The following is a 25710-nucleotide window of genomic DNA, read 5'->3' as shown; positions in this document are numbered from 1 at the left end:
AACTACGAACTATACATCTATAGCATTGATTTAAGGAGGTCAGGTCAATAGTTAAAGCTTAGAATCTTGGAAGTTACTAACATTTGTACTAACATTGCTTTTATTGTGATAGTCTAGGCTTGAGAAAGTTGGTGGTACTTTTAAGATTGCATAACTTGTGCCAAATGGTATACTTGATGTTATAAAACTTTGTGCTAAAGCGGAGAAAGGAATAAGGAAAACTGACTGATTCATGGGCTTACTCTATTTTTTGGATGGTACTAACATCATTCACTTTAAGGCACCACGATCCTGGAAAAGGAAACGGCAACTCACTCCATTATCCTTGCCTGGAAAATTCCACAGACAGAGGAGCCTGATAGGCTATAGTACATGGGGTTGCAAAGAGTCAGACACAACTGTGAGACTGGGCACAAAAGCACCCCAGCGGTAAGTGAGAACTCCTAAGCCAGACTGCCAGGATTTGAAAACTGGCACTCCAACCTTCCAGATAGAAGAGCCTGATGTAGTGCCTTAGTCTCCTCATCTATAAAATTGGAGTAATAACATTGCTTACTTTACAGGATGTTCTAAATCCCAAGTTATTTGCTCACATTAACAAACTAAAGTGTCTGAAGCATACTTCTTTCTTCTCTGTATACTAAACACCCTTTGTGTTGATTTTTTTATAACAAGCCTTTCTACTTCTGTACAAAAAGTACATATACAGTGTATAATGTACATTTTAGTTCTTAACATTTTTTATAGATTCTAATATGTATGACCAATATAACCATTGTTTTAAAATGTACCAATTAAATGCATCCTATTAGAAAAAAAAATCCTATAAGTGACTTAATACATGTTGAGCAATTGGCAAAGCATGTTGCACACAGTAAGCTTTCAATAAACATTATTTTAATCAGATAGTTCTTTTATTTCTTATAGTAATCCTTGGGATATAAGTGCCTCAATGTATCATATCATATAAAGATCATGCAAAGTATACTTGCTTGTACATTTTCAAACTACTCCCCTAAATTTAAGGCATTAGATTGGTTAGTCTGAACACTGGCTGAAATAAATCTAAATACACCATGATAATCACTATATGCATTATAATTTTGAATTACATTAGTCAGAGTCTTCTAATATAGGTTGTTAATAGTGGTAATAAATACACCTTGGGTTTTAAATAATTATCTGAAATATAGACAAATGTGAAATATATATATATATATATCTTATTATTCAAATAAGCAAACCTTTATTGTTCATTTATTTATAATTTCTGTAACCTAAATTGCCTTGAAAGTATGTGGGTTCAGTTGACTGAAGGTCCATTTATAAAGGTGAGCATCTTTTAGGACTGAGGAAGGATGTTCAATTAGTTGAATTCTTCCTAATAAAAAGAAGATATGGGATTTGATTCTCTTGAAGAAGACAAGAAGTGAGAGAGTAAATGATAGGAGAAAGGAAAAATAAATAAACCAGAGAGAATGAAATGAGTTTGCAAAGTCTTTCATTCTGCAATGTGATCCTCTCCATGATTCTAGAACATTATTAGCTTCTATTTTAACTTGTATAGTTTTAATTAAGATTTGTATTAAAGCAAGCAAAATTGATTCTGGGTAATTTACATAGAAAAAGATATTCTTGAAACATATTTTGGTAATTTACAGACTCTCTGGGAAGTCTGAAGAAACTGGCTAAGAAAACAGGCAGAAAGGAATGGAAATCGAACGCAGAATCCCAGCTAAATCACACCACAGAATCCGACCTGTTGATCACTGCCTTCCTCAGCCCACCAAAGGCAGCCTCGTGCATGTGGCTGTCCCCGCCAGTTAAGGGCACTGGCCACAGATGCTGGCACTGCTCGGCCTCTGGCTGACTGGCACTCCCACCAGCAGTAAAGTAAATGAGCTCTCCGCCGCCTCTGCCGGCTCATGGACACACACACCTGACAGGGAAAACCTACATATTATGGTCTTCCCAAGGGGCGCGGTGCTAAGAAACCCACCTGCCAACTGAGAGGACTCAGAAGACGCAGGTTCGGTCCCAGGTTGGGAAGACACTCTGGAGGAGCAAATGGCAACCTGCCCCAGTATTGTTGCCTGGAGAACTTCCACGGACAGAGGAGCCTGGCAGGCTATAGTTCAGGGGGTCGCAGAGTTAGACACGTCTGAGCAACTGAGCGTGCACTCACCTATACTTTATACTGCCCCTGCTTGAGCTACCAGAAATGCTAGGGAAGTTAGTAGATGGGAATTAAGCTCTTCATCAAGGAAAAACATCATATCCTGGGCATATATAGAAATTTCTATTGGACCTTTCTGACCCTGTTTACTTTATTGAAGACACTTGCCAAGTAAATGGAGAAGGCAATGGCATCCCACTCCAGTACTCTTGCCTGGAAAATCCCATGGACAGAGGAGCATGGTAGGCTGCCGTCCATGGGGTCGCTAGGAGTCGGACACAACTAAGCGACTTCACTTTCACTTTTCACTTTCATGCACTGGAGAAGGTAATCACAACCCACTCCAGTGTTCTTGCCTGGAGAATCCCAGGGACGGGGGATCCTGGTGGGCTGCCATCTATGGGGTCGCACAGAGTCGGACACGGCTGAAGCCACTTAGCATGCATGCAACAGCAGCAGCCAACTAAACGCTGATGTAAGCTAAACAGAGTTTGCCAGAGACAAATGTGACCATCAGAATAGACACATGGCTGGGAATCTAAAGAAATCTTGGAAAAGACTCTGATGTACCCAGGTAGCAGGATCAAGGGTTCAAGCAATTCACTAGATAGCAAGGAATAGAGGAGCCTCACTGACAATTGGTTTACATACAGAGGGAAGCCATGGGTTTCATGAACAAGCTGGAATCTGTCAGGTGTGAGCAAAAGGTAACTCTCCTCTAAGTGGGTTTGTTTCCCTTTGACTTTTGTGCGAATCTCAAGATTTCACGGTTTTCCCACTAACTCTCAAGTAGTAAAATATCTAATCCAATCTATTACCAAATCTTCACACTCTCACTCAATATAAAATGTTCTTATTTACTCAGCTTAAACCTGCCTTGGATCTAGAATCCTGCAGTGACCAAGAATCATGGAGGGTTTCTCCCCAATTTCTTCACTCTACCTCCCTCCCATCAGGGGCTACTAATGTAGGCTCACCAGTATTGGAATAGGAGAAAACTGAGAAATAATAGTCATAAAATACCGCCTCAGTTAGTTGAGTTAATCGTTCAGTCGTGTCTGACTCTGAGACCCCATGGACTGTAGCCCACCAGGCTCCTCTGTCCATGGGATTCTCCAGGCAAGAATACTGAGTGGGTTGCCATGCCCTCCTCCAGGGAGATCTTCCCGACACAATGACTGAAACCGGGTCTCCTGCACTGGAGGACTCTGAATTATAATCTCACAATACTGCCTTCTGGGTGTAACAGATCTTAAATCCCATTTGTTTCTTATAAAGCATCTTGTTGTGGGTCGCTTAGGGGTAACTATCTTCAGTGACAGTGTGAGACTAGGTGTATCTGATTCTTTTAATGCTTTCTGGACACTTGAGAGGTTGCTTCATTCCTTGGGGAGAAAAGCCTCACCGGGCAAGGTTCTAGTCAAGACAGCTTGCAGCTGGTTTGCTTTTAGGGGCTTGGCATGTAACTCACTTCCCTGCTGTCCAAGGTGATGCAGCTGGTTTATGAGCCACAGTCTCACATATTTAGACTTTTCTAGGTCTGAAGCAGGTACCAGACCCTATATATGACAAGCTGCAGGTATTCATTTTCTTAGGTCAGTTTCCTCAAAGCAAAGCTTCAGAGATATGAGAACATTTAATTTCTGAAGCAGGCTTTCAGAAGAAAGGGGGGGAGAGAAGCAGGATAGTGTAAGAAAAGACATGGCTTTAGGGGCTCCCCTGGTGGCCCACTGGTTAAGAATCTGCTTGCCAATGCAGGGGACACAGGTTCAGTGCCTGCTTGGGGAAGATCCCACATGCTGCAGAGCAACTAAACCCGGGCACCAAAACTACGGAGCCTGCATGCTAGAGCCCATGCTTCTCAACAAGAGAAGTCATGGCAATGAGACGCCCATGCTTGGCAATTAGAGAGCAGCCCCCACGCTCTGCAATTAGAGAAAGCCCTCAGGTAGCAACAAAGACCCAGCACAGCCAAAAATCCATAAATCTTTAGAAGAATTTATGGTTTTAGCTGATCCCATGAGGGTCTCTGGAGAAAGAACAGAATTGTCCCAATGTAAAGCAGGAGTGCACACATTTTGCACCATTGGTTGCAAGCAGTCTCCACCAGGGCTGAGCATATGAGCCCAGTTAAGGGGCTCTGGGCAGGATGCTCATGCACCCACTACACCTGCTAAGCCTTTCCTAAGCTTCTCTCGCTAGACTTGCAGTGTTGGGGAGGTATTCTGTTCCTCTCTCCCTATGTGGAAGGTCTGGGAATACGATGCATACTTCTCTCCAAAATTCTTGTTTTTATCTTCTTGAATGTTCTAAGAAAATCTCTAGTTTTCTGTTGGCTTAGCCTTGAGGGGGATGATGAGTCAATACTGATAGAACTCATTTCACACTGTCCTAGCTTGGCCTACTTTGCTATTTAAGTAACATGTCATGAGATCTGGAATAATTGGAACCTATTTTATTGTTTTTGGCTTTGGCTGAAATTCTAAAAAAATAGATAAACTTGCATTTATTCTCCTCTTAATAATCCAACTTCTCAGAAACAAAGAATGGGAAAATCTGTTATACTTGGCATCAAAGGGAGGCTTAGAGATTGTTTATGGCCCAAGAAATTCTGGACATTTCCAGTAGACTTTCCTTGTTACATAAACCAGATAGCATTTTTGATATCTGCATTTTTTTTTTAGTATTTCTGGAGTTATGTGAAGCAGTTAATTTTGGTTGGAAATAACTCAAATTATTCTGTAACAATTAAGAATTTTCTTTTGAAAGACTTATCATTCCTTTGAACTTTCTGAGGCAACTGAGTCCCATTGTGGTCTCAATGGGACCACCATATTATGATTCCCAGCTAGGAGCAGGCATAATTATCACTTAATAACAATAAACACTACAGAATTTCTCCTTCTCCTACCCCTGTCTTCCTGACCATCCAAGTATAAAAATCTTCCTTAAATTTTTCTTTACAGCTGTTGATCAGGAATGATAAATGATGCTTTTGCACAATGACACACAGTAACCCTCAGGACTCTATGTGCCAGTGTTAGCAATAAAATGGAATGAGCAATAACTCTGACTACAGCGTGTGCAAAAGAGAGGAGCAAAGGCTTTTCTGTAGAAAGTCATTTGAGGCAATTTTCATTTTAAAGGCAGTTATTAAAGAATAATTTGCTGATGCATATTTAATAGCATTAATCTGTTTTACTTTTTTAGTTCTTTGCAGTTGACAGTCAATAGGTAATGCATTACAGAGCATTCCCAGTTTGTGAAAAATGTACATTGGTTTTTGATGAAAATATGACAGGCAGAAATAATGCCTTAAAACTAAAATCATTCATAACTGAATACCCAGATATCTCCAGAAAGGAGGAGTGCAATTTGTTGAGCATGTGCATAAACAAAAACAAATTTGATATTAGAAGATGGATAATTTCTGGAGATCTAATAAACAGCATAGTAATTATAATCATCAATACTAAATTATAAAATTTGAAGTTGCTAAGAGACTAGATTTTAAATAATCTTACAACAAGAAAGAAATAATATGTGACATGATAGATAGAGGTGTTAGAGTTACAGTGATAATCGTATTGCAACATACAAACATATCAAATCAACACCTTACAGAAACACAGTTTTATGTGTCAATTATATACGAATTAAAAAAGAATTATTGCCAAAATCTGGGATTTTCATATCTATACATATTATTGCATTTATTAGTAAAAATTGGATTTTCCTAAAAACCATTAACTTTTATAGCTCCATTGTAGATTTTTATCAATTTTTAAATGAAAAGTGCATAAACAATCTGTAATTAAAATCTCTGTGTAATTGCACAACAATAAATTTTATTTATGAGAAAAATTGATATAAAGGGCTTTCTAATTAAAAACTAGCTACAAGAAAATATTTTCCTCAAGTTTTCTTTCCACTCTATGAGACAAGCAAAGACTCATTTAGACAACTGCTCTTTTATTTCAGAACATACAAGAAATCTATAGAGGCTAGATATTGGCAATTAAATATTATTTAATAAAGGACAACTCTGGAGGAAAACAGAGAGAGCAACAGAAAAAAAAATTTTGAGGAAATTTAAGTAATGCTACATATTATCTTCTAGTTAGTAGTAATAAAATAAACATCATTCCTCTTAACCATAAAGGTTAAGAATTTTTACAGGAGCATTGACTAATACAGGAAATAAGGAGGGTTTCTAATTAAAATTTCATTACAATAAGTGAATTATTTCCCACAAGTTTAAAACTACTTTTGCCAAAACTTACACTTAATTTCTAAACTCTTTACAGAACCTGGGAGGGATACTCTGTATATGTTTAACATCTTTGAATTAGCATTAAGATTGAGCCTAGAGACTGATGTAACAAAGAGTGCTGTGGTGATGGAAGTAAAGATATAGATATCCTTGTAATCCTTCTAACTTTCATTGGCTCTTCAGTAGACAAGATAAAATCCAGCATTTTTCAGTGTCAGACCTCAATTAACAGGTCCAGCAAGAGACAAGCCGTGATAAGGGAGAAATTTAAAATATTTGTGTCAACAATTTCTAAAGGAGAATGATGCCCGGCTGGTAAAAATGACTGACAATTCCTAACATACTTCAAGTCTGCAAGGGATTATGAGGGCCTATCCATGGGGGCAGCAGGGTGGAAGAGAACAATACATCAACAGATGACAAATAAGAATTGCCAGAAGTCTCTTAATCAGGGACTCAAGGCCTAACATCTATAGCAAAAAGGACACTTTCCCTAGCAGTTTACACCCAACATGTCTGAAATATAATCTATTTTTTCCATCAGTAATACTCCTGAGTTCCCTGCCTATGCCCACCTACTCAGGCACTAGGATCAGTCACTTGTCACCATTATTTATTATTCTAACTCCCTTAACTCCACTGTTACTCAGCCACACTACCTTGGCATTTAACTGACTGCTATTTCTTGAAATGGGGCCCACCTTTCCATTCCTCTTGCTGCTATTTTATTTAGACCATTATCACAAGAGACGTAACAGATGAAGCATCTGGTTTTGAGACAAGTTTCCTAACCTTGCGGAACACTGTTTCCTTCATATTTTGCCTGTGAAAAGTATATAAGATAACACATAAAAGACACTCAGTATTCCACTATTCTCCTTCAAATGACTGTCTAATCCTCACAATAAATACATATATCATAGTTTGGCCCAGAAAGACATTTATGATCCTCAATTTCATAACTTTCAGTTTAAAAACTTGTCTTTGTTAACACAGGCCAACTTATTTTTTCTTGAAGCAATTGTATATTTACTCATTTACTCACTTCAACAAGAGTGAAACTCAAACATGTTTCACTGAATGAGGATGAGGACGAGATGGTTAGATGGCATCATTGACTCAATGGACATGAGTTTGAGCAAACTCCAGGAGAAAGTGAAAGACAGGGAAGCCTGGTGTGCTGCAGTCCGTGGGGTTGCTACGACTTGGACATGATTGAGTGACTGAACAAAAACAACGTAGTGACTTAAAAATTTCTATCTGTTCCTAAATTTTGCCAAGTTACAAATTCCTTCAAGATTCTTTCCCTTGATACCACACACCCCCTCAGTATTTGTATTCTTAATCATAGCACTGAGTTCATAGAATTATATTCAATTCTTTGTCTCAGAGGTCTTATCATAGTGGTTTTCAAGCCTGCCCAATGTAACAGACACAAGAATAAAAATGATGTGATTTGAATGGATTCATTTGAATGAATGCAGATATTCTGTGTGTGACACTAAAACCTGGGGGATAAAATTGAAAGTCATGGCATTAAAAGTGAAGGAAGCATGAGGGGAAAACAGATGGTTACATTGATGACATGGAAAGACAGAATTCTGGTTTATAAACCAAGATATAGTATAGTCAAATGATGGACAGACTCCTGGTAAGAATCTAAGAGGTCTTCTGGAGAATTGGACGTACTGTTTGATATATACTCATGGAAAGAAGTTCAAGCTAAAATTTAAAGGAAAGAGAAAAACTGACTCAGGGAGATTCGGGGAAAACTAAGACTAATTCCGTTGTTAAGACTAAAAAATAATTACCTGGAGAAAATATAGCTATAATGTTACTTTATGTGGCTATGGATGCAGAAATAGGTATAAAAGGTTGATCATGCTTGAAATTAATTCCTGGCATTGACTTTGGACATTCTAGTCATTCATTAAATTAGGTAGACCTAGATATTTCTATTACAGCTAAATGAGAGTATTAGAATAGCAGATGCTCTGTAAACATAATTCTCTAGATGTAAGAGAATATTGATTTGTAGCAATAAAAAACAGGATGTTCTGCTCATCCTACAATAAAAAAAAAAACTACAGCTGAGAAACAGAGATGGACAGAAAGAGCAGACATGTTGTGCCTATGGAAGAAGTTAAGTAAAATTTCTACATAGAGACCTCTACCCCTCTTTGGGGGGTTGAGTCCAGAAAAGTAGTAAGAATCCAAAATTTTCCTATTGCTTATCTGGCTCAAGGATAAAACATATGCATTTGACAGTATAAACAAATGGGCTTGGAACATAATAATAAAGGACATGTTTTATGAGCAAGAGTTATGGAAATTTGAAATACTTTCTTCCATCAGAGTGATGGTGCTTCAGATAATCCAGGGGGAACTGAAGGTCATGTGCAGTTGAGATAAAGAGAATGCAGCATTGATGTTCATGAACCATACACCCTACAAAAATAAAATATATTATTGAGCATCAGTATGGAGTCTTCATAACACTTAAGACCCTCAAAAGGTAGGGAAACTGATGAGGATGATGAATTGGTTGAGATAGTTTCTGACTATTGGTAGAAGGGGAGTTTGTGATTAAAATTTAGTGCAGTTAAAGAAGAATAAAGTATTGAGGGAGGGAAGGACTGGAAATTTGGGATTAGCATTATATATAGGATGGATAGACAACAAGATTCTACTGTATAACACAGGGAACTATATTCAATACCCTGTGATTAACTAAAATGGAAAACAATTTGAAAAAGATTATATATATGCATAACTGAGTCACTTTCAGTTCAGTTCACTTCAGTCGCTAAGTCGTCTCTGACTCTTTGCGACCCCATAGACTGCAGCACACCAGGCCTCCCTGTCCATCAGCAACTCCCCGAGTTTACCCAAACTCATGTCCATTGAGTCGGTGATGCCATCCAAACATCTCACCCCTTGTCATCCCCTTCTCCTCCCGCCTTCAATCCTTCCCAGCATCAGGATCTTTTCAAATGAGTTGGTTCTTCACATCACATGGCCAAAATATTGGAGTTTCAGCTTCAACGTCAGTCCTTCCAATGAACACTCAGGACTGATCTCATTTAGGATGGACTGGATGGATCTCCTTGCAGTCCAAGGAACTCTGAAGAGACTTCTCCAAACTACAGTTCAAAAGCATCAATTCTTCGATGATCATCTTTCATTATAGACCAACTCTCACATCCATACATGACTACTGGAAAAAAACACAGCCTGGGAAAAACCTAGACGGACCTTTGTTAGCAAAGCAATGTCTCTGCTTTTTAATATGCTGTCTAGATTGTTCATAGCTTTCCTTCAAAAGAGTAAGCATCTTTTAATTTCATGGCTGCAGTGATTTTGGAGCCCCCCAAAATAAAGTCTGCCACTGTTTCCACTGTTTCCCATCTATTTGCCATGAAGTGATAGGACCGGATGCCATGATACTAGTTTTATGAGGGTTGAGCTTTAACTAACTTTTTCACTCTCCTCTTTCACTTTCATCAAGAGGCTCTTTAGTTCTTCTTCACTTTCTGCCTTAAGGGTGGTGTCATCTGAATATCTGAGGTTATTGATATTTCTCCCAACAATCTTGATTCCAGCTTGTGCTTCTTCCAGCCCAGCATTTCTCATGATGTACTCTGCATACAAGTTAAATAAGCAGGGTGACAATATACAGCCTTGACGTATTCCTTTTCCTATTTGGAACCAGTCTGTTGTTCCATGTCCAGTTCTAACTGTTGCTTCCTGACCTGGATACAGGTTTCTCAAGAAGCAGGTCAGGTGGTCTGGTATTCCCATCTCTTTCAGAATTTTCCACAGTTTATGGTGATCCATACAGTCAAAGGCTTTGGCATAGTCAATAAAGCAGAAATAGATGTTTTTCTGGAACTCTCTTGCTTTTTCGATGATCCATCAGATGTTGTCAATTTGATCTCTGGTTCCTAACCCTCTGCCTTTTCTAAAACCAGCTTGAACATCTGGAAGTTCGCATTTCACGTATTGCTGAAGCCTGGCTTGGAGAATTTTGAGCATTACTTTACTAGCGTGTTTGAGATGAGTGCAATTGTGCAATAGTTTGAACATTCTTTGATATTACCTTTCTTTGGGATTGGAATGAAAACTGATCTTTTCCAGTCCTGTGGCCACTGCTGAGTTTTCCAAATTTGCTGGCATATTGAGTGCAGCACTTTCACAGCATCATCTTTCAGGATTTGAAATAGCTCAATTGTAATTCCATCACCTCTTCTAGCTTTGTTCCTAGTTATGCTTCCTAAGGCCCACTCGAATTCACGTTCCAGGATGTCTGGCTCTAGGTGAGTGATCACACCATCATGATTATCTGGGTCATGAAGATCTTTTTTGTACAGTTCTTCTGTGTATTCCTGCCCCCTCTTCTTAATATCTTCTGCTTCTGTTAGGTCCATACCATGTCTGTCCTTTATTGAGCCCATCCTTACACGAAATGTTCCCTTGAAAGTGAAAGTGAAGCCACTCAGTCATGTCTGACTCTTTGCGACCCAATGGACTGCAGCCTACCAGGCTCCTCAGTCCATGGAATTTTCCAGGCAAGAGTACTAGAGTGGGTTGCCATTTCCTTTTCCAGGGGATCTTCCTGACCCAGGGATTGAACCCAGATCTCCTGCACTGCAGGCAGACACTTCACTGTCTGAGCCACCAGGAAAGCCCCAATCTTTGCCTGAAATCTTCCCTTGGTAGCTCTAATTTTCTTGAAGCAATCTCTAGTCTTTCCCTTTCTATTGTTTTCCTGTATTTCTTTGCACTGATCACTGAGGAAGGCTTTCTTATCTCTCCTTGCTATTCTTTGGAACTCTGCATTCAAATGACTAAATCTTTTTCTCCTTTGCTTTTCACTTCTTTTCTTTTCACAGCTATTTGTAAGCCCTCCTCAGACAGAGTCACTTTTCTATAGATCAAAAATCAACATAATATTGCAAACCAACCATGTACGTCAATAAAAATAGAAAAAAGAGTATTACATTTTGGGGGCTTCCTTGGTCACTCAGTGTTAAAGAATCTACCTGCCGATGCAGGAGACACAGGTGATTTGGGAGGATTCCACACGCCATAGAGCGATTAAGCCCATGGGCCACAACTATGGAGCCTGTGCTCTAGGGCCGATGAGCCGCAACTACTGAAGCCTGTGTGCCCAGAGCCCGTGCTCTGCAATAGGAGAAGCCGCCACAATGAGAAGCTCGCACACGGCAGGCAGAGCGTAACCCCTGCTCTGCAGTTAGAGAAGGGCCCTGGCGGCAATGGAGACTCAGCACAGCCAAAAATAAATAATTAAATACAGAAGATGACTTTTTTTTTTTTTACCCACTAGAGTTATACATTCTATACTAGAGCAATGGGAAAAAAAAAAACACACACACACAGCAAAATAGAGTTTAAAAAAGAAAAGATTCAAAGAAATGTGATAGTTATCTTCAAATATTTGAAGGACTTCAAAGTGTATTTTCTCCTGGGTGAAGTTTCAGGAGACAGATGATATTTTCAGTAAGGGAAATTATACAGTTACATATTCTTGGTAAATTTAACCCACAACCCAATCCTACTGGTTAGAGTCTTTCAGCAAGGGAAAGAACTCAATATTGATGGATTAAGCTCTGCCACTAGGGCCTGGAAGAGAACCAGTATTAAGTGCTACAGAAGCAGCTCTCCAGTTTGGTGAGACAACAGTCCATGTTCTTTCTAATGTGCTACCAGAATGGCATACATTTTCACAGTAAATCAAAGCCTCAGCACTTAAAGTAGAGAGTTGATCTGAATAGGAATCTAAAAGACTATCAAAATAACAAGAGCTTTAACCTGTATCTTAACAGAATTCAAACCAAAAAAGGGCTTGCAGAAATTTGTAAAAACCCTTAACAACTTTGCAAGTTTTGTTTGAACAGTTGTGCCTTTTATGTTCTGTAGAAGCATTTACCCAGCTCTGAGACTAATCGATGATAAGATGCTGCCAATGGTGATAGTGGTTCTGTCACACATCTACAACAATAAGACTTGCAATTATGTGAATTCATTCTTATGGAAAAATAATGAGAAGAGGCATTCAATGTTACACTGGAAAAAAGTTTTGTTAAAAAAGAACATGTCATTCTTGTCATGCTTTTCTGTGATGAAGACATGTAGGTGACAGAGTTGTAACTGAACAATTCTTTCTTTTGCATCTTATCTGCTCTTGACAATGGATGATTAATACCTGGATAATCTCAAGTTATTTAATGAAGAAGTTTTTATATGATTTTTAAATTTGAGTTGCTAATTCAGTAGTTGCAGGGATCATTTTATGAGATATCTGACAGAAATGTTTTAAAACCCAGAGATATCCACAGGTAATAGTCAATTATTCATAACTATGTCTCTAGTCATTATTTTACTCTATATCCTTACTGACACTGGCTTGAGTAATCATCAAAATAATTACTTCTATCACATTGGAGGGCAGGCATCATTACTTGAAGACTATTGATATAGAACTAGATTGATTATTGATATAGAATATAGCATCAATATTAGATCAAATAGTAGGAAGCCTAACATCTTCAATTAAAATAATTCACTACAAAAACACAAGTTCACAAGTATAAATAGGGATGAGGATGCTAACAATCTTCATTTACCATATTTTAATATATTAAAGTTTATGATAATATAGTTAATTTTTATATACAATTACTTTGGTAAATGCAAAGAAGATATAATGGAAAAGTGTTAAGTACTTCTAGAGGTCAGTCATTTGCAGAATTTAAAACTGGAACTCAGAGTCTCAGTTAATACAGTTAAGACAGATAAGACTGCACAGTTAATACAGTTATATTTCAAGTGAAAGCAATACTTTTAAAAATAAATTTAGCTGCATTACTATTTTATCTTTTATATTAAATGATTCTAATTCACTTGGTAGTGATGATAGGGGTGCCAAGTGGGAAAGTAGAAGGTCTTCTGAGGCTCACACAACAGTGATTTTACCAACCCAGAGTAAGTCCATACTTAAGGGTAGAAAGTGGAATGAACCCTCTGATAAATCAACCTGAAAAACACTATTGCAAGGACTGTGGATACAGGAATGGTGGAGAATTGGGGCCATTCTTGCGCTTCACCCCCTCAAATGGAGCATGCTCTAAAAGAACTACCTGAAGAGTTTAGCCATTATCTTTTGAAATGTCGAAAGTCAAAGCTGGCACATGACTCACTGATGAAAAAAATAAAATCAGGGCTAAAGAAAGAGGAAGAGAGATGACTCCAGAGGGAGAAAGCTACACTATCTTGTTTGTGGTGACAAGTAGTCATGTTTTCTGTGGGGTATATGTAAACCCCTCAGAGTTATATGGAAAGGTCTCCTTCAGGTTAGTCTCTTATGGAGTGGATTGCACAAAAACAAGAGCAGAGGGGAAAATATAAGTAGCCAGACAGCAGAAAAGTGTAGTCAGGGTAAGCTAATAGTTGTATCTTAGAAGAAAAACAAACAAAAATTTAATCCCTAATATAGAAAAAAGTCATTGACCATGGTCACCCACAGAGCATATCATACTAGATTACAACTCTAGCAGTTAAGTAAAAACTTCCTGACTCTATGGGTCTTGTGTTCCATAGTTTCAACCCTATAATATCTGAGGCAACAAAATGACTGGGGCTGAGGGAAAAAAACAGAAGAGCAAGGGCAATGCTAAAGAAGAGAACATAACAGTGAGTAGCTATGTGACCTTGTGGAACCAGAATATTACCATTTCTGACCACTGCCCTGGCCCAGGGGATTAACTCTTAGGACTAACTGTGCTCGCACCCTCCTTGCCCATTACAGTCTATTCTTGACACAGCCATTGGGATTCTGTTCATTAACTCAAACCATGTATTCTTCTGCTTAGACTCCCTTTCCATTAGAGTAAAAATCAAAACCATAAAATGGGACTTTCCTGGTAGCTCAGTGTTAAAGAATCCACCTGCCAATGCAGGAGACACAGTTTCAATTCCTGGTCCAGAGGATCCCACTTGCCTCGGAGCAGCTAAATCCATGAGCCACAACTGTCAAGCTTGTGCTCTAGAACCCGGGAGCTGCAGCTGTCAAGCTCATGTGCCACAACTGCTAAAGCCCCCACAACCTAGAGCCAGTGCTCCACAACAAGAGAGGCCGCCACAATGAGAAGCCCGTGCACTGCAATGAAGAGCAGACCCTGCTCACTACAACTCGAGAAAAGCTCGTGCCATAATGCAGACTCAGCAGAGCCATAAATAAATAAATAAGTCTTTAAAAAAACATAAAATGGCTTACAGGCTTGGAGCCAACATCAAAGTGTGCTGCTCAGATGTCCTTTAGAAAATTAATTTGACATCCAGCTGCTCAGAGTATAGTTAGCTGAGAGCTTCTAGCTGCAGGACTTCCGTATCTGCTGCAGCATTTGAGGCCACATCCTTCCCAAGTAGTTCCCAGTCAATGATGTACATATAATGGGGAGCTAGACCTGGCTGTTACTGATGAATTCAAGACTCTCGTTATAAGCTATCTTAGGTCTGAAACAGTGGTCTGGCTGAGAATATGTCAAATATGAATCACAGTGAGGTCATCCCTGCCCAGTTCTCTCTCCTTTCCTCAGACTTTCAGATATTAGATTCTCACTGCAGTCTGAGGGCTTTCCCTAACAAATTCTGTCCCCTTTATATACTTTTTAAATTGAAATATGATTAATTTATAATATTATATTAGTTTTGGGCATACAGCATAAATTCATTATTTTTACAGTTTAAACTTCATTAAAAGTTATTACAAGATAACAGGTAAAACCCCTGTATTATTCAATATATCCTGTTGCTTATCTATTTTATATATAGTACTTTGTGTCTCTTAATCCTGTACCCTTAATGGGCCCCTCCACCTTTCCTCTCCCCACTGGTAACCACTATTTGTTTTCTACATCTGTGAATCCATTTTGATATATGTGTGTGTGTGTGTGTGTGTGTGTGTGTGTGTACATATGTATATATATTCATTTGTATTACATTTTAAATTTCACAGATAAGTGATATGATACAGCGTTTGTCCTTCTCTAATTTCCATCACTTCATGGCAAATAAATAGGGAAACAGTGGAAACAATGAGAGACTTTATTTTGGGGGGCTCCAAAATCACTGCAGAAGGTGACAGCAGCCATGAAATTAAAAGACGCTTGTTCTTTGGAAGAAAAGCTATGACCAACCCAGACAGCATATTAAAAAGCAGAGACATTACTTTGCCAACAAAGGTCCATCTAGTCAAAGCTATGGTTTTTCCAGTAGTCATGTCTGGATGTGAGAGCTGGACAATAAAGAAAGCTAAGCACCAAAGAATTGATGATTTTCAACTTTGATGTTGGAGAAGACTCTTGAGAGTCCCTTGGACTGCAAGGAGATCAAACCAGTCAATCCTAAAGGAAATCAGTCCTTTAGGACTGATGATTCATTGGAAGGACTGAGGCTGACGCTGAAGCTCCAATACTTTGGCCACCAGATGTGAAGAACTGACTCATTGGAAAAGACGTTGATGCTGGGAAAGATTGAAGGCAGAAAGAGAAGGGGATGACAGAGGATGAGATGGTTGGATGGCATCACTGACTCAATGAACCTGAGTTTGAGTAAACTTCGAGTATTGGTGATGGACAGGGAAGTCTGGCATGCTGCAGTCCATAGGGTCACAAACAGCTGGACATGATGGAGTGACTGGACTGAACTCAATTTTAGTAAGCATAACATTGTCTAGGTCCATCCACATTGCTGTAAACAACAGAATTTCATTCTTTTTTTATGCCTGATTAATAGTCTGTTGTGTGTATGTGTATACATATACACATGCAATCTCCTTTATCCATTTGTCTGTTATGGACATGTGGGGTTTTTTTTTTAATATTTTGGTTATTGTAAATAGTGCTTCTACAAGCACTGGAGTGCATTATCTTTTTAAATTAGTATTTTTAGTTTTTTCCAATTATAAACCCAGGAGTGGAATTGCTGGGGCCATAGAGTACTTCTTTTTTAGTTTTTTGAGGAACTTCCATACTGTTTGCCGTAGTGGCTGCACCAATTTACATTCCCACTAATAGTGTTCAAGGGCTCCCTTTTCTACACATCTTCTTCAGCATTTATTGTTTGTAGACTTCTTGATGATAGCCATTCTGATCAGTGTGAAGTGATAGTTCATTGTGGTTTAGATTTCTATTTCTGTAATAATTAGGGATGTTGAGCATCTTTTCATGTGCCTGTTAGCTAACTAAGGGCTTCCCTGATAGCTCAGTTGGTAAAGATTCTGCCTGCAAGGCAGGAGACCCTGGTTTGATTCGTGGGTCAGGAAGATCTGCTGGAGAAGGGATAGGCTACCCACTCCAGTATTCCTGGGCTTCACTTGCGACTCAGCTGGAAAAGAATCCATGGGCAATGTGGGAGACCTGGGTTCGATCTCTGAGTTGGGAAGATCCCCTGGAGAAGTGAAAGGCTATCCACTCCAGTATTCTGTCCTGGAGCTAAATGAATGTTTTCTTTGGAAAAATGTCTGCTCATTCTCTCTACCCAATTGTGACTGGCTTGTTTGGGTTTTTTTTTAAATATTAATATGTATGAACTGTATATTTTGGATATTTACCCCTTGTTGGTCATATTACTTGCAAATATTTTCTCCTATTGTGTAGTTTGTCCTTTGTTTTACTGATGACTTCCTTTGCTGTATAAAGTTTTTAAGTTTAATTAGGTCTCATTTATTTATTTTTGCTTTTACTTCTGATAAATGAATTCAGCAACATTTCAGGATACAAAATTGAGATACAGATATCTGTTGCTTTTCTACAGTCTAATAATGAGGTGTCAGAAATAGAAAGCAAAAAACAATTCCATTTGAAATCACATCAAAAATAATGAAATACCTAGGAATAAACTTAACCAAAAAGGTTAAGTACTCTGAAAACTATAAAATATTGATGAAGTAAATTGAAGATGACACAAAGATATGGAAAGATATCCCATGGTCTTGGACTGGAAGAATTAATATTGTTAAAATGGTCATACTACCCAAAACAATCCACAGATTTAATGCACTCTCTGTAACCTATTTAGGGCTTCCCAGAAGCTGCTTTGGGTAAAGAATTCGTGTGATAGTGCAGGAGATACAAGAGACACAGTTTCGATCTCTGGGTCAGGAAAATCCCCAGGAGTAGAAACCCTACTCCAGTATCCTTGCTCTTCCCTGGTGGCTGAGACAGTAATGAATCCGCCTGCAATGAGAGAGACCCATATCCAATCCCTGGGTTGGGAAGATCCCCTGGAGAAGGGAATAGTTACCTATTGCAGCATTCTTGCCAAGAGAACTGCAAGGACAGAGGAGCCTGGTGGGCTACAGTCCATGGGGTTGCAAAGAGTTGGACGTGACTGAGTGACTAACACTTTCACTCTTCTGTCAAAATACCCTAACATTTTCCATTGAACTAGATTTAAAAAAAAAAAATCCTAAAATCCATATAGGACCACAAGATCCCAGATTGCCAAAGCAATATTAAGATAAAAGAACAAAGTCAGAGGTATCACCCTCTCAGACTTCAGGCTATACTACAAAGCTATGGTAACCAAAACAGCCTGGGACAGGTACAAAAACAGACACATATATTAGTAGAACAGAATATCCCAAAAATAAACCCACGTACCTATGATCAATTAATCTACAACAAAAGAAGCAAAAATATGCAATGGAGAAAAGACAGTCCCTTTAATAAGTGATTCTGGGAAAACTGAATAGCTACATTAAAGAACAAGATTAGAACATTTCCTCTTACCACATGCTAGAATAAATTTAAAATGGATTAAAGTCTAAACATAAAACCTGAAATCACAAGACTCCTGTAAGAGAACATAGGCAGAACACTCTGACATAAATCATAGTAATATTTTTTAGATCTGCTTCCTAAGACAAAACAGATAAAAGCAAAAATAAAAACTAAATGATTGGAACCCCTCTTTCTTTTTCATTAATAGGTTGTGGCCCCCAATAAACTCTTACCGTTCTAAGTCTATCTCACATCTACTTGCTGAAGGACTAAAGCTGACCATGGCTTGGCTCACTGTGCTTCTGTGACCTGACCTCTCCTACTCTCCACCTCACTCACTCTGCTCATCTTCACTGGCTTCCTCACCTCTGAATGTGCCAAGCCCATTCTCAGTTTCCTCTGCCTCGGGTGCTCTCAACCCGTTTATTAGCATGGGCAACTCTTTAACATTATTCAAGACTTTATCAAATATCTATTTCTCCACAAGGCCTACTAGACCAACATATTTATTTCTGCAACCTGACTTTCTCCCACCACCATGCTTAGTACTTATGTTCTCTCTTACCTTGCTCAGCTTTCTTCAATTTCTCTAACACATAAGCTGAATTTAAGCTCTTTATGGGTAGGGTCTCTATTTGGATAAATGAAATATCTAACAATATGTGCTTGCCATGAAACTATTTATTTTATGTTAAATTTCCTCTGCTGTGCTACAGCTGCAGGCTTCTTATTGGGAAAAAGGAAAGTGAAGCTGCTCAGTTGTGTCCCACTCTGCGACCCCATGACTGTGGCCTCCCAGGCTCCTCCATCCATGGGATTTTCCAGGCAAGAATACTGGAATGGGTTGCCGTTTCCTTCTCCAGGAGATCTTCCCAACCCAGGGATTTAACCTGGGTCTCGCATTGTAGGCAGACACTTTACTGTCTGAGCCCCCAGGGAAGTTCTATTGCAGGCGAGCTCAAAATGGGGAAGGGAAAAGCTTTGAACTGGGTAAAAGGAAGACACTTTGATGGCAAGGTATTTTTAATATCTGGAATTGAGATATAATTTATCTGAATGTGACAGGAAGACTATGTGATTACTAAGGTATTGTCAGGAAAGGATCTGGGAGAATCAACAGGACAGGAATGCAAAGGGGGAAAAAATAGCTGCTTCCTTCTTGTAGAAATTCAGTTATTTCAATAAATCATTTCATACACAAAGTAATTACATTCTAACCAGATCTTTGATACACCCAACGAAATAAAATGAAATACAAAAACAAAGAAACTGTAGAGTCAAAAGAATTGAATCCAAGTTCAGTCAGAAGCAACTAGTTGAGCAACCTAAATTGATTTGCTTTCTTTCTGACAATCAGAAAGAAATATGCAAAATGGCAATAGTTACACTTAATTCACAAAAGTTTTGTGTGACCCTAATTTACTCAATTTTGGTAAATGTAAATGTGACCTAGGAACTATAAAAATTGCCATAATGCCATAATTTGAATTCCAACAAAAATGTTGATCTTTCCATGATCATTCCTGACAAATATTTTTGGCTGATTCATATCAAGAACAAGATAACTTACTAAAAATTCTGACAAGTATATAGAAAAGGGAAAAGAAATAGAACAGGTTCCTTTATTAGAAGTCTATTTTCCTTCTGTATAATCCTCTACATTTTTTGCAAGTGACCCCTATCTACTTTAGAGATGACAATGGAAAATTAGAAGTATGAGAATGAATCAAAACTCAAAACTCTGTGTATACATACATGCAGAACTATTGAAAGGCACAAGATCTATTTTTTTTCAAAAGGGATATGATTGAAAAAACAAATTGATTTAGAGATATGTCACTTCGAAGACATGAACAAGTAAAGTGGGCTCCAAAGAATTCACAATTTATCATGACTATTTAAAAGATGTTTTAATTGAAAGGTAAACTCCAAATAAAGGTGCAACTTGTTCAGCCAATGATAATCATCTGAAGAGGAACAGACACTTCAGGATGTTTGAAGGGTAGCTATGATTCTTTGTTCTGACTCACACTTTGAATATTGGATAGTTCTGAGTAGATGATAAAGCATTAATAGTACAAAAAAGAAGAAATGTCTGTGCTTTCAGTAATTTATTTTTGGCTCTCTTGTTACCTTAGTAATAATCTTGTAAGGTGTTTAAGTCCTGTTCATTTCTAAACACAATTTTATACTCATTATAAAAAAGACAAACTATTTCACACATGAATTCTTTTCAATATCCACATCCCTAAACCCAAGTCTAAATAATGAAATGGCAAAGAAATGGAAGGAAAAAAAATTGCTCATTGATATCAGATGATTCAGCTAGTTAGAGTCTATGTGTTTGACCAGTTCTTTTCTTGGATTAACCAGTTGTTAATGGACATAACTAGTAGAAGTTAACATAAATTACTGGCAATGATGAATTATCTGGAACCAAATCAGTTTTAAACCAAGAGTCCATGCATTATTAACATTAACACAACAGTGGACCAGTTTAACAGCACACTTACCAATGCTGGAAAACAACTGAATTGTCAGGAATGCCAAAATATTCTGAGCTAGATCGAATTCTTTGAGCACAAATAAGGACAACTCTAGTAAGGACAAATAACAAAAAGTCAAGAAGTATCCCACTGTAGTTAAAGTTGTCATGAGTATATATATATTTTTTAATTAAAAAAAAATTCTCCATAGAAAAATAGAACTTTTATCTCTCAATAGTTCTGCGTGAATTTTATGGAGCATTTCAATTTAATTCAATCTTCTAGTCCTAAAGAGCAAGTGAAAGAGATGCATCATTGTATGCAATAATATTCTTGATACTTCACTCTCTTCAGGTGTATCTCAAGTCTTACTCCATCCATTCTTATTTATTTCAGCCAACTGGTGAACTCCTACTGCAGAGAGGACATGACTCTTCACTTTCAGGATAAATGAATGGTGATAAAAAAAAAATTACTTGCTTTCAGAATACTTATGGAACTTGGGTCTCAGCTGCCTTGTGAAGAGTAAGAACGTGGAACGTGGAAAGGGCACCTAACTCTCCACTGGAGATAACAGGTCGAAGAAGCGGCCCTGAAATGGCAGCAGCGATGGATAAACATGAACTAGAGTAAGGTAAGCAGCAGGCCGGGATCAACCTGGAAGGAAAGAGCTGGAGGGAAGGAGATGATCTTCAGAGTGCTCCAATCTGTGCTAAATCGAGAGCTGCCCCCTCTCCGGATTTCTGCTCCGTTTCCCTCAAGCTAACACAAACAGTTGTAGCTTCCCAGTGCTGTAAAACTGTTGCATGCTTTTTTGTAAACCATCCTGCCAATTCTCTATTCTCCATCAGTCTTATCCAGTGTCCAGCACAGAGCTGTGCACAAAGAATGTTCTCAGTAACCAATGTGTTAAGTGAAAATGGAAACTTCAGATTAGGAATCTTTCAAAGATCACATATCACTTTCAAAGAAAAAAAACACTGTGAAGGCATATTTAACCTATGTCTTTATACAGATTTATCCCAGCAGGTATTTGACTGAATTCTCCATCTCCCTTCCTTTCTTATTACTGAGTCCATGATGCTAATTTTTTAAATAAAGTTTAACAGAGATCAATGCTAAACTGCCTTTGTTGTCTCCTCAAGCAAGAAAAGGGTAACTTGGCGTAGGGATAAAATTGACTATTTTTCACCCCTAAATTGTTATTCCATGTTGAATGCAGAAATTTTATTTTCTAAAGTTATTTAGAGAAACTTTTAAGAGAAAAGGTGCTACTAAGGTATGTTAGCATCAATCATGTATTTTTCTAGAATAAATATTATAGCTGGAAAAGTAGGTATAAAAAGTAGATATATCTTCAGACACGATTTTTGGCTTTATTGAGAATGTCTGTCTGACATCCAGCCTTTTTGAAAGCAATTACAATAATAAAATAATATTCTCATTAAGAATGCATTCCTTTTAAATTTTTGTTTTATTTTAAGAAGGAAAAGAAAGGATTTTAAACAAAGAACCCAGTACATACTATTTTAAATTAGAATAAACAGTTTAAAAGATGGGTGGCCACCTGACCAAAGTTTTCAATATTATGCCAAAACATGAGAGTATGCTGTAATTCTAAAAATGCAGAATTGCTGACTTAAGTGACATGCAAAGAGACTTGCTGTTACGGTTTGGCTTTCAATAACATTCATTTCTCTGAAACTCATAATTAGGTCAAATACACCATTATCATTGACCTTGAGGTTGGTTAAGAAAGTACAGATTTAGAAAAAAAAAAAAAAAAAACACAGGAAGTTACTCTTGGAGCTAAAAATGTGAGGGGAAAAAACCCTTACATATTGAAAATGAAAGCCTCTATGCACTATGAGAAATTCTCCCTTTCCAGGCAATCTCCTCAGGGTCAGATTCATCACTGGTAAAATCAGGTCACTTCTAACTTTTCAGAATTTGAAAATTCTATGAGTAATGAATCTACGTCCTTTCTAATTACATGGCTTTGTGCTAAGACCCTCCTTTGGTTAAGAATGAAGGGGAAGAAGCACATACAGAATCCTTCCTTTTCTCCTTTCTCTCTGCTCTCTGCTCCAGGGCTCTGGCAGTATGTTGGCTGACAGCCCTCTTTGAACTGGCAGTGGTCTAGCTACAACCTCGTCTCTATTTACTCAAATGTGGAGGACTATGTGGGCACAGCAGACTATGAATCCACATCCTGAGCAGTGGACATGAATGTATATGGCAGGACTGCTTACTCCCTAACCACAGTTTGAGAAGCTCAACAGAGCACTCGGGTATGATGAGGTCAGGTTCTAGAAGGCATCACACCAGTTTCCTCTCTGGGTGTTCAAACACCGCTTACCTCAGTACAGAGAATCAGAAACTGTGGGGTTTTTTTCCCCAGTGTAGACTAAGATTTCTTAATTTGTACTAGAGTTATGTCTTTGCAAGTATTTTCCAGGAAAAACCAAATGACCAAAATAGGAGCTATTGATAAAATCTACAGTTTTGATTCTTACTTTTTTAACCTAAGTTGCTCCCGAAAAACTGTCCGTTGTATAAAATAATGAACATTTTGCTTTCTTAAACCCCTCTTTGAGACTGTTCCATTTTATCCGATCACTCGGTTCTCAAGGACATCGCTGTAATTCTCAGAACAGGTGTTGCAACACGACAGGTAGAAAATCCATAGCATATGATAATCAGTTATTCTGAAATGATCTTCATGTTGGACCAACACAAATAAGCTGTTTAAATTCACTTTGTAGTGACATCTGTTGTTAGCAGATTTAATACCTGATTATCAGATCAGGATTTCTAAATCCAGGAAACACTAGGATCATGGTTTAGTTAAACTTTGTGTCTGATAAATCCTCATCCTCAGACCCAGGTCTCCCCTGGGGAGGCTATCATCTTTTTACCCTCTCTCAGCTTATCCTTCTCCAGTTAAAAAAAGGCAGAAGCACAATCCGGCTCCTTTAAGTCAGGGAGACATATTTTAAGTACACATGGAAAATCAAGGGAAATCATACACCCTGGAAATGCATATTACTGCTCAGGACTTAGTAGTTTCCCCAGGTGTCCAAGAGCTGCTGTGGATCCATGATGAACACGACTCAAAGACACAGAGTAGGTCTTACCATTCTAAGGCTTAATCATTGCATCTGCTGGCTTATGCACCATTTCCAATCATTAGTACTCTCTATATCTCACAGTCATGCTCCCAAAAGAGAGGATTGGATTGAACTCTGACAATTGCCCAGACTTCTCATTGGGAAGGTTTCCCTGCTGGCTCAGTTGGTAAAGAATTGCTTACAATGCAGGAGGCCCAGGTTTGATCCCTGGGTAGGGAAGGTACCCTGGAGAAGGAAACTGGCAACCCGCCCCAGTATTCTTATCGTCTCCTCAAGTCCATTGCTATACATATGGCTGTTCATGAGCATAAATCTACTCTTTCTTCAAGCTATCTCTGTCAGGAAGGGTCACACTGTAAGATTTCCTCAGAAAGAAATATGGGAGTTGTAAGCACTCTGAACCTGTGTAATAAATTCTTTTTCAATGCATCTTAGTGTGAAGATCCTTCCAAGCACTGTGAATGATATGAGGTCCTAGCCTACCATTAACTAATACATTAGCCTGCCAGTTTCATGGATGTCAGCAGAAGACACAAGATTTCTGAGTCAGAGACTATGGCAGTTTATTATTCACAGCAATAGCAGTAGTCAGAGAATTGTCATCTTGTACCTTTATGCCAAGAGGCAGTTTCTGCAGGGCAATAGAAAGAAGGCAAGGGGACATCTGCACTGGAGGAATCCTGAGCTTGGGGAACCTGAATCCTTTACATGGACAGGAAGTTTGCCTTAAGAGTTCCCCAAGGGAGATATTATCTTTGTTATACTTGCTTTAATGTGAGTGTTTTTGTCTCCCCCAAAATTACACATTGAAATTCTAACGTCAAATACAATGGTACAGGGAGATGAGGGCTTTAGGAGGTGCTTAGTTCATGAGGGTGGAGCCTTCATGAATAGTAACAATATTCTTCTAAGAGATCCCACAGAGCTCCCTTCCATGGTGAGGATTCATAAGAAGTCTGCAGCTGGGAAGAGGGCCCTCATGTGACCATGCTGGCAACCTGATTTAAGAATTCCAGCCTTCAGAACTGTGAGAGGTAAATGTCTATTGTTCATAAGCCAATTCATTTTCATCTTTGCATGCTCAATTGTGTCTGACTCCTTATGACCCCAGGACTGTAGCCTGCCAGGCTCCTCTGTCCAAGGAATTTTCTAGGCAAAAATACTGGAGTGGTTGCCGTTCCCTCCTCCAGGAGATCTTCCCAACCCAGAATCAAACTAGGGTACATTTCTGTGGCAGCCCAAAGGACTAAGGTAATTCTGGATAGTAAACAAACCTGAACTTCACTGCAGAGAGAGAGAGCATCCTTGTCTTCCAAGGCTGTCCACCAGACAAATATCAAAAAAAGGATATTTCAGGCAAAAGACAGCCAGTACCCCTGCTTGCAAGACATGCAAAAATGTGGGAAATTGTCTCCCAGAAGAAGATCGTAGCTCAAAGGATTTATATGAAGAGATATAAGTAAATAGAAATAATACTGTCAACAAGAAATATATGAGTTCTATAAGAAAATTGAAAACACCAATTGTGAACTACTTTTTTCATCGTAGTCACTGGAGAAATCCACCTATGCTCTTTTCCCATAATAGGACTAAGGTAGAAGACAGATGGACACTGGATTGAACAGCCAGAATTTGTCCCCTGTGGACAGATACTCCAAAATGAAGACCAAGAGAAGTGCTGAGCCCTGGCTATAAAAGAGATAAAAGGCCATATATTTTCTTATTCTTGAAGTCAAGAAGATCTTTTCAACCACACATGTGTGTGGAAAAGCAGTAGATGATGCCAACATACCCATAGACCTCTTCACTAGAATCCATTTTGGCTAAGAGATGCACACAT

This window comes from Odocoileus virginianus, chromosome 21 (assembly GCF_023699985.2).
Source record: "Odocoileus virginianus isolate 20LAN1187 ecotype Illinois chromosome 21, Ovbor_1.2, whole genome shotgun sequence".
NCBI classification, from domain to species: Eukaryota; Metazoa; Chordata; class Mammalia; order Artiodactyla; family Cervidae; genus Odocoileus; species Odocoileus virginianus.
Note: the sequence above shows the minus strand (reverse complement) of the source record.